Source organism: Pseudophryne corroboree, chromosome 1 (assembly GCF_028390025.1).
Source record: "Pseudophryne corroboree isolate aPseCor3 chromosome 1, aPseCor3.hap2, whole genome shotgun sequence".
Lineage (NCBI taxonomy): Eukaryota > Metazoa > Chordata > Amphibia > Anura > Myobatrachidae > Pseudophryne > Pseudophryne corroboree.
The window spans coordinates 36,608,475-36,620,621 of record NC_086444.1 but is presented as its reverse complement, the minus strand read 5'-3'; positions in this window follow the sequence as shown (position 1 = coordinate 36,620,621).

The window sequence follows — 12,147 nt, the reverse complement described above, 5'->3', positions numbered from 1 at the left end:
CAGCTGCATGCTGCACGGCCAGGATACCAATGAGGTGATTAATCTAGACCCAGCAACGGGGAACGCGGTCCGACAGTAGCGTCCCCGTTGCTAGGGTCTGAGCGGCTCCGTGCGCCCGGCGTCTAGCGTTGCTAGGGAGCCGGCGGCTGTCCGCATGCGGCGTCCCTAGTTGCTAGGTGCCGGGCCGCACTGACGGGCGGACCCTCGGCGCCTAACAATGGGATAGACAAAGCAGCAGGAAAGACTTCCTGTATTATATCCTTCTATTAACCCTTCAGGAAGGCAATCCTCAATTACAAGTCAGAGATACATAAAGGGAAACAAGAAGTGGTGCAGACAACCATCATTATAGAAAAACTACATCCATGGATGTCAACATACATTAAATAGATTCATAATAAATTTAAAGATTTTTAAATAGCCTCCCCGACAACCCCCCGCAATAAAAAAAAATATATTTATTCTTTTTAAAAATCACCCAACTAATAAGTGACCCACCAGTAAAATTCCTGGTGAGCCCTATGGCCATTGTGCCCTTGTGACCAGAATCAGGATCTCAGATTAATCACCTAGCACTGACTGCTATGTGAGATTCTATTTCAAGGCCCAAAGACAGCATGGATCCGAACTAGGAAAAGTTAGTTGACTAACTAACTATACATGCACATAAATTTCAGGACCTGGGCACTTCTCTACAGGAGCCATCACCTTGCCCCTGGAAACCATGCAGTCCAGACAGCTTATCGAAGTACAAGCCTTGGAGAGACATAAAGTGGAGAAGTTGTCTAAAACAACCAATCAGCTTCTAACTGTCATTTATCTGACATAGGAGTCTATTTACTAAGCCTTGGATGGAGATAAAGTGGACAGAGATAAAGTACCAGCCAATCAGCTACCATGTGACAGGCTGTTTTTGACAATTAAGAACTCATCGGCTGGTGCTTTATCGCCAATCAGGAGCCTCAGCTGCCGGTCCGCAGCTCTAATTGGCTCACGGGTCAGCGGCGAATTGGCGATAGACACCTACACTGGAGAACTGTGCGCCGGGCTGTGAGTGTCGGGCAGTAGTGGCCGGGAGCGGATCGAGCCGCATGCGGAGGATGAAAGAGCTGCATGCGGCTCGAGAGCCGCGGGTTGGCCACCCCTGCTCTAGGGCGCCTTGATTCAAAAAAGTTTGGGGACAACTGCCTTAGAAACTTTTTAATATATCAACAATTATACAGACAACAGTGTTTGTGCTGGAACCAGAAAAATCGCAAAGTTTTATGCTCCGGAACTGTTGATTTGGACATATATTGCTACTGTTATCTTTAAATGAAAGCACTTGGATTATTTCTAACCACATAAAGATGTCACGGTGACTTTAAAAGTAAAATGACTTGATGAAATGTACACAAATATTTGCTATTCTTGTGGACTTCAACTTATTCAACAGTAATGAATACAAACACTTGTTTGCTCAACAGCAGCTTCCCAGACAGTGCCAAGGAAACCGCTCTTACTGTTTTCTGTACACAAACTGGTGTCCATTAAACCTTAGCAGCCGATTGTCATATCAGCGAAAGAATGTATTTGTCGGTGATGGGGCCTTTTGTTTAGGAAGATTATTCTGTTTACTTTCCTGCAGAATTAATCTGCGGAGAGCCGTTGAGAATATTATTAACTGGCGTCTAAGTCTGTTGCATGATACAAGATATTACACCCAGACAAAGCCACAGTGTGCTTATGTGCTGGCAACGTACACTTGGAAGGTATAGACTTCGTTGAACTGACCTGACATTATTTATTTCTTTATCAGTTTCAACAGCTTCAATCCAGCGTCTACCCACAACGCATCCGATCTTGTTGTCTGAATAACAGTGATACAAATGGTTATATTATATAACGAGGCGGCTAGCTGTTGGTGCTGTTGCCAGGTCCTTCTGAGTGGAGCTAGTTAGTAGCTGAAAATGATAAATAATATGCGGCATGGCTATCTTCAGTGTATAATTGTGACTGTATCTAATTATGTTACAGTGTATGGCTGGCATACATTGTAGCATAACATTTTGTATGTAGATACAGTTGCGATTACACACTAAATATAGGGGGTCATTCAGAGTTGATCGCTAGCTGCCGTTGTTCGCAGCGCAGCGATCAGGCTAAAAATCAGAATTTCTGCACATGCGTATGCACCGCAATGCCCACGTGAAACATACGGGTACAAAGACCTTTGTGGTTTTGCGTAGGTTCTAGTGAAGCTTTAACTCGCACAGCACAACGCAAGAAGATTGACAGGAAGGGGGCGCTTCTGGGTGGCAACTGACCGATTTCAGGGAGTGTTTGGAAGAATGCAGGCGTGCCGGGGAAAATGCAGGCGTGGCTGGGCGAACGCTGGGCGGGTGTGTGACGTCAAAAGCCAGCCCTCCAACATTAGAATCAACGCACATGTCCAGGGCTGGTCTTGTTTTGCACAAAATGTTTTTGCAGGCGCTCTGCTGCACAGGCGTTCGCACTTCTGCAAAGCGAAAATACACTCGCCGGTGAGCGGCGACAATGCGTTTGCATGGCTGCTAAAAACTGCTAGCAAGCGATCTACTCGGAATGACCCCCATAGGCATGCTGCATATCATTTAATTCAGCATAAGCTGCTTGTGCGTCCTATTTGCAGCACTACGTTTTAGAAGCAAAACGATGTGAATAGGAGGGTGGTCTTCAGTATGCCGGCTGTCGGGATCCCGGCGCACAGTATACTGACGCCGGAATCCCGACAGCCGGCATACCGACACTTATTCTCCCTCGTGGGGGTCCACGACCCCCCTAGAGGGAGAATAAAATAGCGTGGCATGCGTAGCGCGCCACAGTGCCCGCAAGGGGCTCATTTGCGCTTGCCACACTGTCGGTAAGCCGGCGGTCGGGTTCCCGGCGCTGGTATGCTGGTCGCCGGGAGCCCGAACACCGACATACCATACCACACCCGAATAGGACGCACAGGCAGCTCCTGCTATTTAAAAAGTTATGCAGTGTGTAATAACAACTGTATCTGCATACAAAATGTTATGCTACAATGTATTCCAGCCATACACTGTAACATAATTAGATACAGTGGCAATTACACACTGAATATAGTCATGCCGCATATCATTTAAATCAGCATCTCTACACAGCATTTACACATCTCTACAAATTTACTAAAGCTTCTAAAACAGAGAATTGGTAATGTTGCCCATATCAGCCAATCAGCTGCTGTCTATCATTTTCTTAAAGGCAATAGAGAAATAATAGACAGCATCTGATTGGTAGCTACGGACAACATCACCAACTCTCTGTTTAAGAAGCTTAAGTACATGTACCCATTGGTAACCACCTCTACTGTACCTTCTCATCCATGTTTCTGACAACACCAGACTTGGGGGGTAATTCAGACCTGATTGCTGGGCAGCGATTTTTGCAGCCCTGCGATCAGATAGTCGTCGCCTACGATGGGAGTGTGTTTTAGCTGTGCAAGTGTGCGATGACATGTGTAGCAGAGCTGCACAAACTGATCTTGTGCAGTCTCTGCGCAGCCCCGGACTTAGTCAGCCGCTGCGATCACATCAGCCTGTCCGGGACTGGAATTGATGTCAGGAACCCTCCCTGCAAACGCCTGGACACGCCTGTTTTTTCCAACCACTCCCTGAAAGCGGTCAGTTGACACCCACAAACGCCTTCTTCCTGTCAAACGGAAGGGTGTGGTATATAAGGTTGATAGTAAGTAGGTCGATAATGTTTAGGTCGACCTCTACTGGTCAACAGTAAGTAGGTCGATAGGATCTTTTGGTCGAAATGATCAAGGTCGACAGGTCAAAATGTCGACATGAGTTTTTTTTCTTCAATAAATGTTTATTGATTAAAGGTAAGAACATATTACAGCGAGTAATAGAAGACAGCATATACAATTCAAATGTCAATAAATCCAATTGATACAAACAATGACTGTTTATGAACTTAACATGGCCTGCTGTTGGGGGACTCCCCGGCTAGGGCCTTATCTGAAATTCAAAGTCGCTTCAGGCCATTCTAGATGCTAGCTGCCTCAATAAAGCATATCCATTTTTTTTAAAACAGTTCTAGAAAACATTACAGAAGAGTACAGAGTGGAAAGGAAGAAGAGAAAAAGGAAAAAAGAAATAGGGAGGGGTTAGAGAGTCTGAGAAGAGGGGGGAAGGGGGGTGGGGAGGACACAGCGAATCTTCCGTGTCTAGTCTGGTCGGGGGTCTAAGGTGTACGTTTCTAGCTTCAGTCGTTCCCAGGAGGACAGCGGGGGAGCCCGGGTAGGGGATCAAGGTAAATGGTCTAGGTCTCTACAGCAATGTCGAGTAAGCTTGTGAGGCCTTAAATTCGAGCCAAGGGGACCAAGTAGTCGTGAATCCTTGGTTCGTCTCCGGTGTCACCCGCAATTCCTCCATAGTCATATACCAATCTACTCTGGCGATCCACTCCCTCATGGTAGGAGTAGTAGTCGATCGCCAGTGAACCGGAATGACCGCTTTGGCTGCGCTATTGAGAAATTTTAATAGAGATTTTTTATATGTTGACAGGGGCCATGAAGTACAGTTGAGAAGCCAGAAAGTAGGCTCCGAAGGAACCCCTGGATCCACTAACAATTTCAAAATTGCTATAACCTTATCCCAAAAGGGACGAAGCTCGGGGCAGCTCCACCAGATATGCATCGGGGAGCCCGGATGATTGTTACATCTCCAACACGCATCTGTTACATTGGGAAACATTTTAGCTAATGTTTGGGGACACCTATACCAGCGAGACTGGACTTTAAAATGCGTCTCAAGGACTGAGTAACTAGAGGAGCTGGCAAAGGTGGCCTGAAAGCTCCTTCCCCAGTCCTCCTCCGACAAGTCTATCTGCACGTCATGGCCCCAGTCTCTAGCATATTTGGGTAGATCTGGGAATTTATTCTCAATCAGTATTCTATAGCACCTTGAGAGGAAGTGTGGTGGGCGAGAAGGCTCCAGGCAGAGGCTCTCAAAAGCTGTTAATGATCTACTCAGGTTCGAGCGTATAGCGCTCCCCATGGCAAAATGTTTTAATTGGAGATATTTCCAGATCTCTGAAGGCGATAGGTTCCACTTAGATTGCAGTAAGGGGAAAGGGATCATCTCTCCACGCTCCACCAGCCCGCCGACACGTGTCACCCCCGCCCTTTTCCAAGAGTCGAATCCCGTGCCTGAGGCAGCCGGTGGGAATTCTGGGTTGTTGAACAGTGGGGTCAGAGGGGAGTATTTAGAAGATATGTGTGGTAGTACCCTAAGTCTACCCCAGCGTGTAAGTGTAGGGCCAATAGTAGAGTGATCTACACGTGGCAGCCTTGAGCGCCAGGGGTAGTATGCAATGGGGGCAGGCATCACCGTTCCCTCGATATGAACCCACTGTTTTATGTCATGTGGGCGCGACCATTCCATAATTCGGTGGAGAATAATGGCCTCATAGTACAGAGTAAAGTGCGGTAGCTGAAGACCCCCCTTGTGTTTAGGGCGAAAAAGGATGTCGTGCTGGAAACGAGGTCGTTTATCCCCCCAGACGAAGTCCCTCACCGAATTATGTAAGTCTCTGAACCATGCTTTGGGAATGGATATCAGGAGCGCCTGGAGGAGATAAAGGACCCTCGGCAGAACATTCATTTTGATGACACTAAGCCTCCCCAACCAGGACAGTCTTTTGTTGCCCCAGTCCCGGAACTCAGAACAGAGTGAGGTCAGTAGTTTTTGGAAATTTTCGTCAAAAAGGCGTGATAAGTCTTTATGGAGTGTGATCCCCAAGTATTTGAAGCTAGAGGGATGCCAGTGGAAGGGGAAGGATTGTTTAAGGTTATCAAGAGCTTGGGATGCCAGTGACACATTCACTGCCACTGACTTGGAGAGGTTAATCTTGAAGTTTGACATGGCACCGTACCTATCAAGCTCGGTCATCAGGTTGGGGACAGACACCACCGGGTTTGACAGGATAGCTAACAAGTCATCTGCGAACAGTGCGAGTTTGAATTCTCTACCCCCAGCCGTGAGTCCCGAGATGTTCGGATTTAATCTAATGGCTCCCGCCAAGGCCTCCATACAGAGGACAAAAATTAGTGGCGAGAGGGGACATCCTTGTCTAGTGCCATTTCTTATCGGAAGCGGGCGGGACAAATCTCCATTAATTTTAATCCTTGCAGAGGGGGAGTTATAAAGTGCTAAAATGCGCCCCAAACTGATCGGTCCCAACCCCAGGTGACGCAGGACCCCCTCCATGAACATCCAATCTACTCTGTCAAAAGCCTTCTCGGCATCGGTAGAAAGCACCACCATCGGTTCACGTTTGCTGGAGGCCAAGTGTATCAAATCAATGATCTTGGTGGTGTTGTCGCGCGCCTCTCTTCCGGGTATGAAACCCACCTGATCCGAATGCACAATATTGGGGAGTAGCAGCTTCAATCTGTTTGCTATAGGTTTAGCAAACAGCTTGACGTCTGTGTTGAGGAGGGATATGGGTCGGTAACTAGCGCATTGAGCCGGGTCTTTCCCATCCTTTGGTATAACCGTAATGAATGCCTCTAATGATTGAGGGGAGAAACCCCGGTCGTCAGAGATCTCATTGAATGCCAGTAGCATTTGGGCAGGAGAGCGCTCTTAAAGAGCTTGTAATAAGAAACTGTATAGCCATCTGGGCCTGGGCTCTTTCCGGAAGGAGCTTCCTTAAGGGCTTGTTGCAATTCCGGGAGGGAAAAGGGGGAGTCTAGCCATGCACTCTCAAGGTATCCCTCCACCAGGTCTCGAGTTGTCGACAGGGATGTCGGGGTTCCTAGTGTCCGAAGATTATATAATTTGGAGTAGTAAGCGTGGAAGGTTTCGGCGATGTCCTTTGTAAGGGTGCGGCGGGTCCCCGCTGCATCCTGTACCGACTGTATAAATAGCGTGGCCCTTTGCGCGCGGAGCGCCCTAGCCAATAGCTTCCCCGGTCTGTTGCCCCATTGATAGAAGCGGTTTCTACAGAGCCTGTAGTCCCTCTTAATGTCTGCGAACAACAATCTGTTGAGAGCAGATCTCGTCTCAGTCAGGGCGGTCAGTACCGATGGGGAGGGGTTCGTTTTGTGTGATGTCTCTAAGTCCTTAAGTCGCTGGAGTAAGGTAGTCTTTTCCCCGAGTCTCTCTTTTTTCAGCATGGAGCCTAGCTGTATGAGCTTTCCTCGTAGAACACACTTGTGGGCCTCCCACACCGTGACCCGGGAGACATCTGGCGTCTCATTATCTAGAAAATAGTTCTCCAAAGTCTCAAGCAGCTGGGGTTGGAACCTCGTATCCATTAGAAGTTGTTCATTCAACCGCCAGGTACATTGCTTGGAGTGTGTATGGGATGTCTCCAGGGTCAGGTAGACAGGAGCGTGGTCCGACCAAGTGATTAGTCCAATAGCTGTTTCCCTAACTAAATGTAGGAATCTGTGAGGTAGGAGGAAATAGTCTAGTCTGGAGTAAATGTCATGGGGTCTGGAGTAGAACGTATAGTCCCTGTCCCCGGGGTGTTGAAGCCACCAGGTGTCGATCAGCTGGTGGTCGTGGAGAGACCGCCGCACCCCACGGTGCGATGCTAGGGAGGGCCTTGCTGGCGCCCCAGAGATGTCCACCTCTGGTTGGAGGGTCCAATTAAGATCGCCTCCAATAACTGGAATACCCGCTATCAAGGGGGCTACGCGATTAAGAGCCTTCGCCAAGAAACTGGGTTGTGATTGGTTGGGAGCGTATAGGTTAATAAATGTATACGGCTGATCGAACAGTGTACATTTCACTAGGAGTATCCTGCCCTCCCCCAAGGATTCGGACGTTATATCTCGGAAAGGCAAACGTTTAGATAGCAAAATAGCTACTCCTAGAGATTTACCCTTGCTGTTGTTGTTGTAGAAAGAATGTGGGTAGTTACGGTCTTTGAGACCCGGGGCCACTCCCACTTTGAAGTGGGTTTCCTGTAAAAACGCCACATCAGCTCTGAATGCAAAGAGGTCCCTAAGCAGCCTCGAGCGTTTCTCCGGGACATTGAGGCCCTTCACGTTAAGGGAAACCAGTTTTATATGTGTCAGTTTAGGGTCTACCGCCATCGTCCGGAAACATATATGGAATGCTTAGTCCGACCCAGAAGACACGACATCTCGCACAGCAAAGAGATACTCTGTAGGGGGAGGGGGGGAGGAGAGGGGGAAAAAGAAACAGAAACAAAGAGAACATAAAGAAGGTAGGTCGATAGACCTAACATATGCAGATATCAGCTGAAAAAATAAACTGAATAAATGGCAACTCTACCGCCTCCTGGGAGCTCGGACGCGCTATTCGCGTCGGAGACCAAGAATACTCGGGCGGTGCAGGGGCAAACTGGGGGGTCAGTGCTAGCCCCAACCCCAACAGGGAATATAACATCACAATCAATAATATATCTGAACAGTTTGATCACACAACTAAGAAGAACAACCACTGAAAATAGATGGAATTTAACCAGGAACAGGTTTCTCCGACCCGTACAGGTCTGGTGGGCACTCGTTAAGTCGAGTACGATCTCGATGCCCCGACCAACTCCCAACTGGGAGAGTGTGCCGCACGGCATGGAGATCCCCCGAGTCGGCAATAATTCTTTTAAGCTAAAGAAGGACCACCCAAAATTGTTCCAGTGAAAGTCCCGAACCAGGCTGCGATCTTCATCTCTTCGCCGTTTGCGTGGAGGAACGCAGCTCTCTAGGGGGTCTCGGATTGCGGTGGACAAGGTGCCAGTCGTTGTCAGGGTGGGTGAGTTCAGGTGGGGCGCCGTCGGTCAGGGGCTCCTGCCATTCTGGGAGAGAGACCTGTGGTATTCCCAGCGCTTGGCAGAAAAGGGGCAAGTCGGAGGGGTCTTTAAAGGTATATAGAGTCCCATTGTGCGAGGTCTGAAGGCCTAAAGGGAAGCTCCATCTATATTTAATGCCCAGCTTCCGAAGTTCTGCAGTGAGCGGGTGTAAGGCTCTGCGCTTCTGAAGGGTCGTCCACGATAGGTCCTGGAAAATCTGGAGTTTATGAGAGGCAGTCTCTATCACATCCATGCGGCGGGTTTTGCGAAGGATCTCCTCTTTTTCCGTGTAGTAATGAAGACGACAAATAATGTCGCGAGGGCGATCAGACGGTGCGCCCCTGGGTCTCAAAGCTCGGTGGGCCCTGTCGATTTCGATTATGGAAGCGGGATCACGGCCCAAAATTTCATTGAAAACCGTCGTGAGGAAGTCAGTGAGGCAGGCAGTGGTAATATCCTCCGAAACTCCCCTGACCCTCAGGTTATTTCTCCTTCTGCGGTTATCCAAATCTTCTACACGGTCTTGGAGCTGTTGAAGGCAGGACGCCTGTTTGATAACGGTGGCCCTGAGGGCGTTATGTGCAGCTGCTGTGTCTGAGGAGAAGCCCTCCAGCGTAGACAGGCGGGAGCCGATGGGCGTTATTTCTACCTGAACCGCAGCGATCTCTGAGCGTACCGTTTCCCGGACTCTCCCTTCCAAGTGCTCAAAGTCCTGCTTAGTTGGCAGGGCCTGCAGCAGGGTCAGAATCTGGGCGAAACTTCTCGGGTCCGTCGTGGCGTGTGGGGCTGCCGTCTGTGATCCCACTTGGGAAGCCGAGTCCGAGACAGGCGAGAAACGTGGGGTCGAGGGTAGGGAGGCATCCACCGTAGGGGCGGAGCCCTGGGGGAGAAAAAATTGCCGCATGTCCACCGAGGTCGGGGTATCCATTGCACGCGTCGAGGTGAGTGTATGTGACTTCCTTCCTCTCCCTTGCGATCCTTTCTTTCCTCTCACCATGGGGCACCTTGGGTACGTCAGTAGAACATCTGAAGTAACGTTGTGTGATTAGAGCATCTTACCGTCGGGGTCAGCACCAGCACACCACCCCAGAGTCTAGGTGGCTAGCCGGCCATCAGTATAGGAGTAAACTTGCAAAAAAGAAATAGACCGGCCGCAGGGCCATGGGTTGAGAGATAATTCCGGGTCCTCTACGGCAAAGCGATGGCAGCTGAGTGACACAGTGGGGACCGGGCGCAGAAATGGCACGGATGACTGCAAGTATGCCCTCCACGTTTCAGGTGACTAATCACAGGGACCCGAGGGGACAGGGAGCATGCGTGTGGAGTGTGAGCAATGAGCTGGCTAGAACAGGGGTGACAGGAGCCTGAGAATCACTATGTGCTGTCTCTGCTATGGGTTGCAGTGGTGGTGCCAGTCCCAAGATGGCCGCCGGCTGGTCTCTAAAGCTGCAGCAGCCCACGGTCTCTTCCTCTGTCCCCTGATTGCAGAGGCCAGGTCAGTGGGGGTATTGGGAGTTGGATCCTTGGTTATCAGCCCCACAGGAAAGCCCCTTCAGCAGCCGCTACGGGCGAGTGTTCAGCGGCGCCAACCGCAAGATGGCCGCCACCACCGCCCGCCGCGGCCCTTACCTCGGGCGTCCTCGGCGGTCCGCAGTCCCCAGCTGGAGTCTCCGTGCGCCTGGCAGAGCGTCTAGCGGTGGAGCGTGGTTTCAGAACGGGGGAGTAATTCCGCTGAGCGGGGCTGGGCGTTCCGAATCCGGCAAGATGTTCCCTCCGGCGGCTCGCACTCAAAATCGAGGTCCCGGCCTCAGCACCAGGGGTAGGCCGCAATCCGCAGGGGGCAACACAGGGCCCCCCCGACTCCGCAGCACTCACCCCCCAGCACCAGGTCGATCAGCAGGCCCAGGTAGGCACAGTACAGCCGGTTGGCACTTAAAATCGTGGGCCCAGGCACTTTAATAAGGACGTCCAAGCTGGAGCTCCACGTACTCCCAGCTTTCCCTGATGCCGGCCCAGCCACGCCCCGTCGACATGAGTTTTTAATTTTTTGGTGTGTAGTTTTCTCCGTGCAGTGCCCAGGAACCCCAATTGGTGCACCGCATCTCCTCGTATGGCGAGCGAAAATGTTACCGTTCCCAATCGTAGTCAGAGTAGATCATTAAGTATGAAAAAGTAAAAAAAAATAATAATAATGTGAAAAACTCATGTCGACCTTTTGACCTGTCGACCTAGAACATGTCGACATAAAGACCCTGTCAACCTCGAAACCTTGTCGACCTACTTACTGTCGACCTAACAACCGGATACCCAATCGAACGCCTGTGCAAATGGATCCTTCGCACAAACCCGTCGCTGACCGGCGATCCGCTTTGCAGCCGTCCATCGCTCCTGCGGTGCATATGCATGCGCAGTTTGGATCTGATCGCCCGCCGTGCGAAAAAGCACAGCAGCGACAAGGTCTGAATTACCCCCTTGGTTGGTTGCTTTGCTATCAGGGATCCATTCTGAAACATCTGTGACATTGTCATACATAGAAAGTAAGCGCCAGTCAGTGGCACACGCAGTGGGGGGGGGGGGGGGGGTTCCGAGTATCTGGAAACCCCCCTGATGACCTGAATTTAATATTTTAGAGATGGAGACACCTGTATCCTCATACACACCTGTATCCAGCACCTATAACCAGGCTGTGCTCAGGGCCTCACAAATCTTTTGCCTTGACCATTCTGTCTAACCTTTGCACAAATATTCCAATGGGCAGATGTACACTGCTCAAAAAAATAAAGGGAACACTAAAATAACACATCCTAGATCTGAATGAATGAAATATTCTTATTAAATACTTTGTTCTTTACATAGTTGAATGTGCTGACAACAAAATCACACAAAAATGTTCAATGGAAATCAAATTTATTAACCCATGGAGGTCTGGATTTGGAGTCACACTCAAAATGAAAGTGGAAAAACACACTACAGGCTGATCCAACTTTGATGTAATGTCCTTAAAACAAATCAAAATGAGGCTCAGTAGTGTGTGTGACCTCCACGTGCCTGTATGACCTCCCTACAATGCCTGGGCATGCTCCTGATGAGGTGGCGGATGGTCTACTGAGGGATCTCCTCCCAGACCTGGACTAAAGCATCCGCCAACTCCTGGACAGTCTGTGGTGCAACGTGGCGTTGGTGGATGGAGCGAGACATGATGTCCCAGATGTGCTCAATTGGATTCAGGTCTGGGGAACGGGCGGGCCAGTCCATAGCATCAATGCCTTTGTCTTGCAGGTACTGCTGACATACTCCAGCCACATGAGGTCTAGCATTGTCTTGCATTAG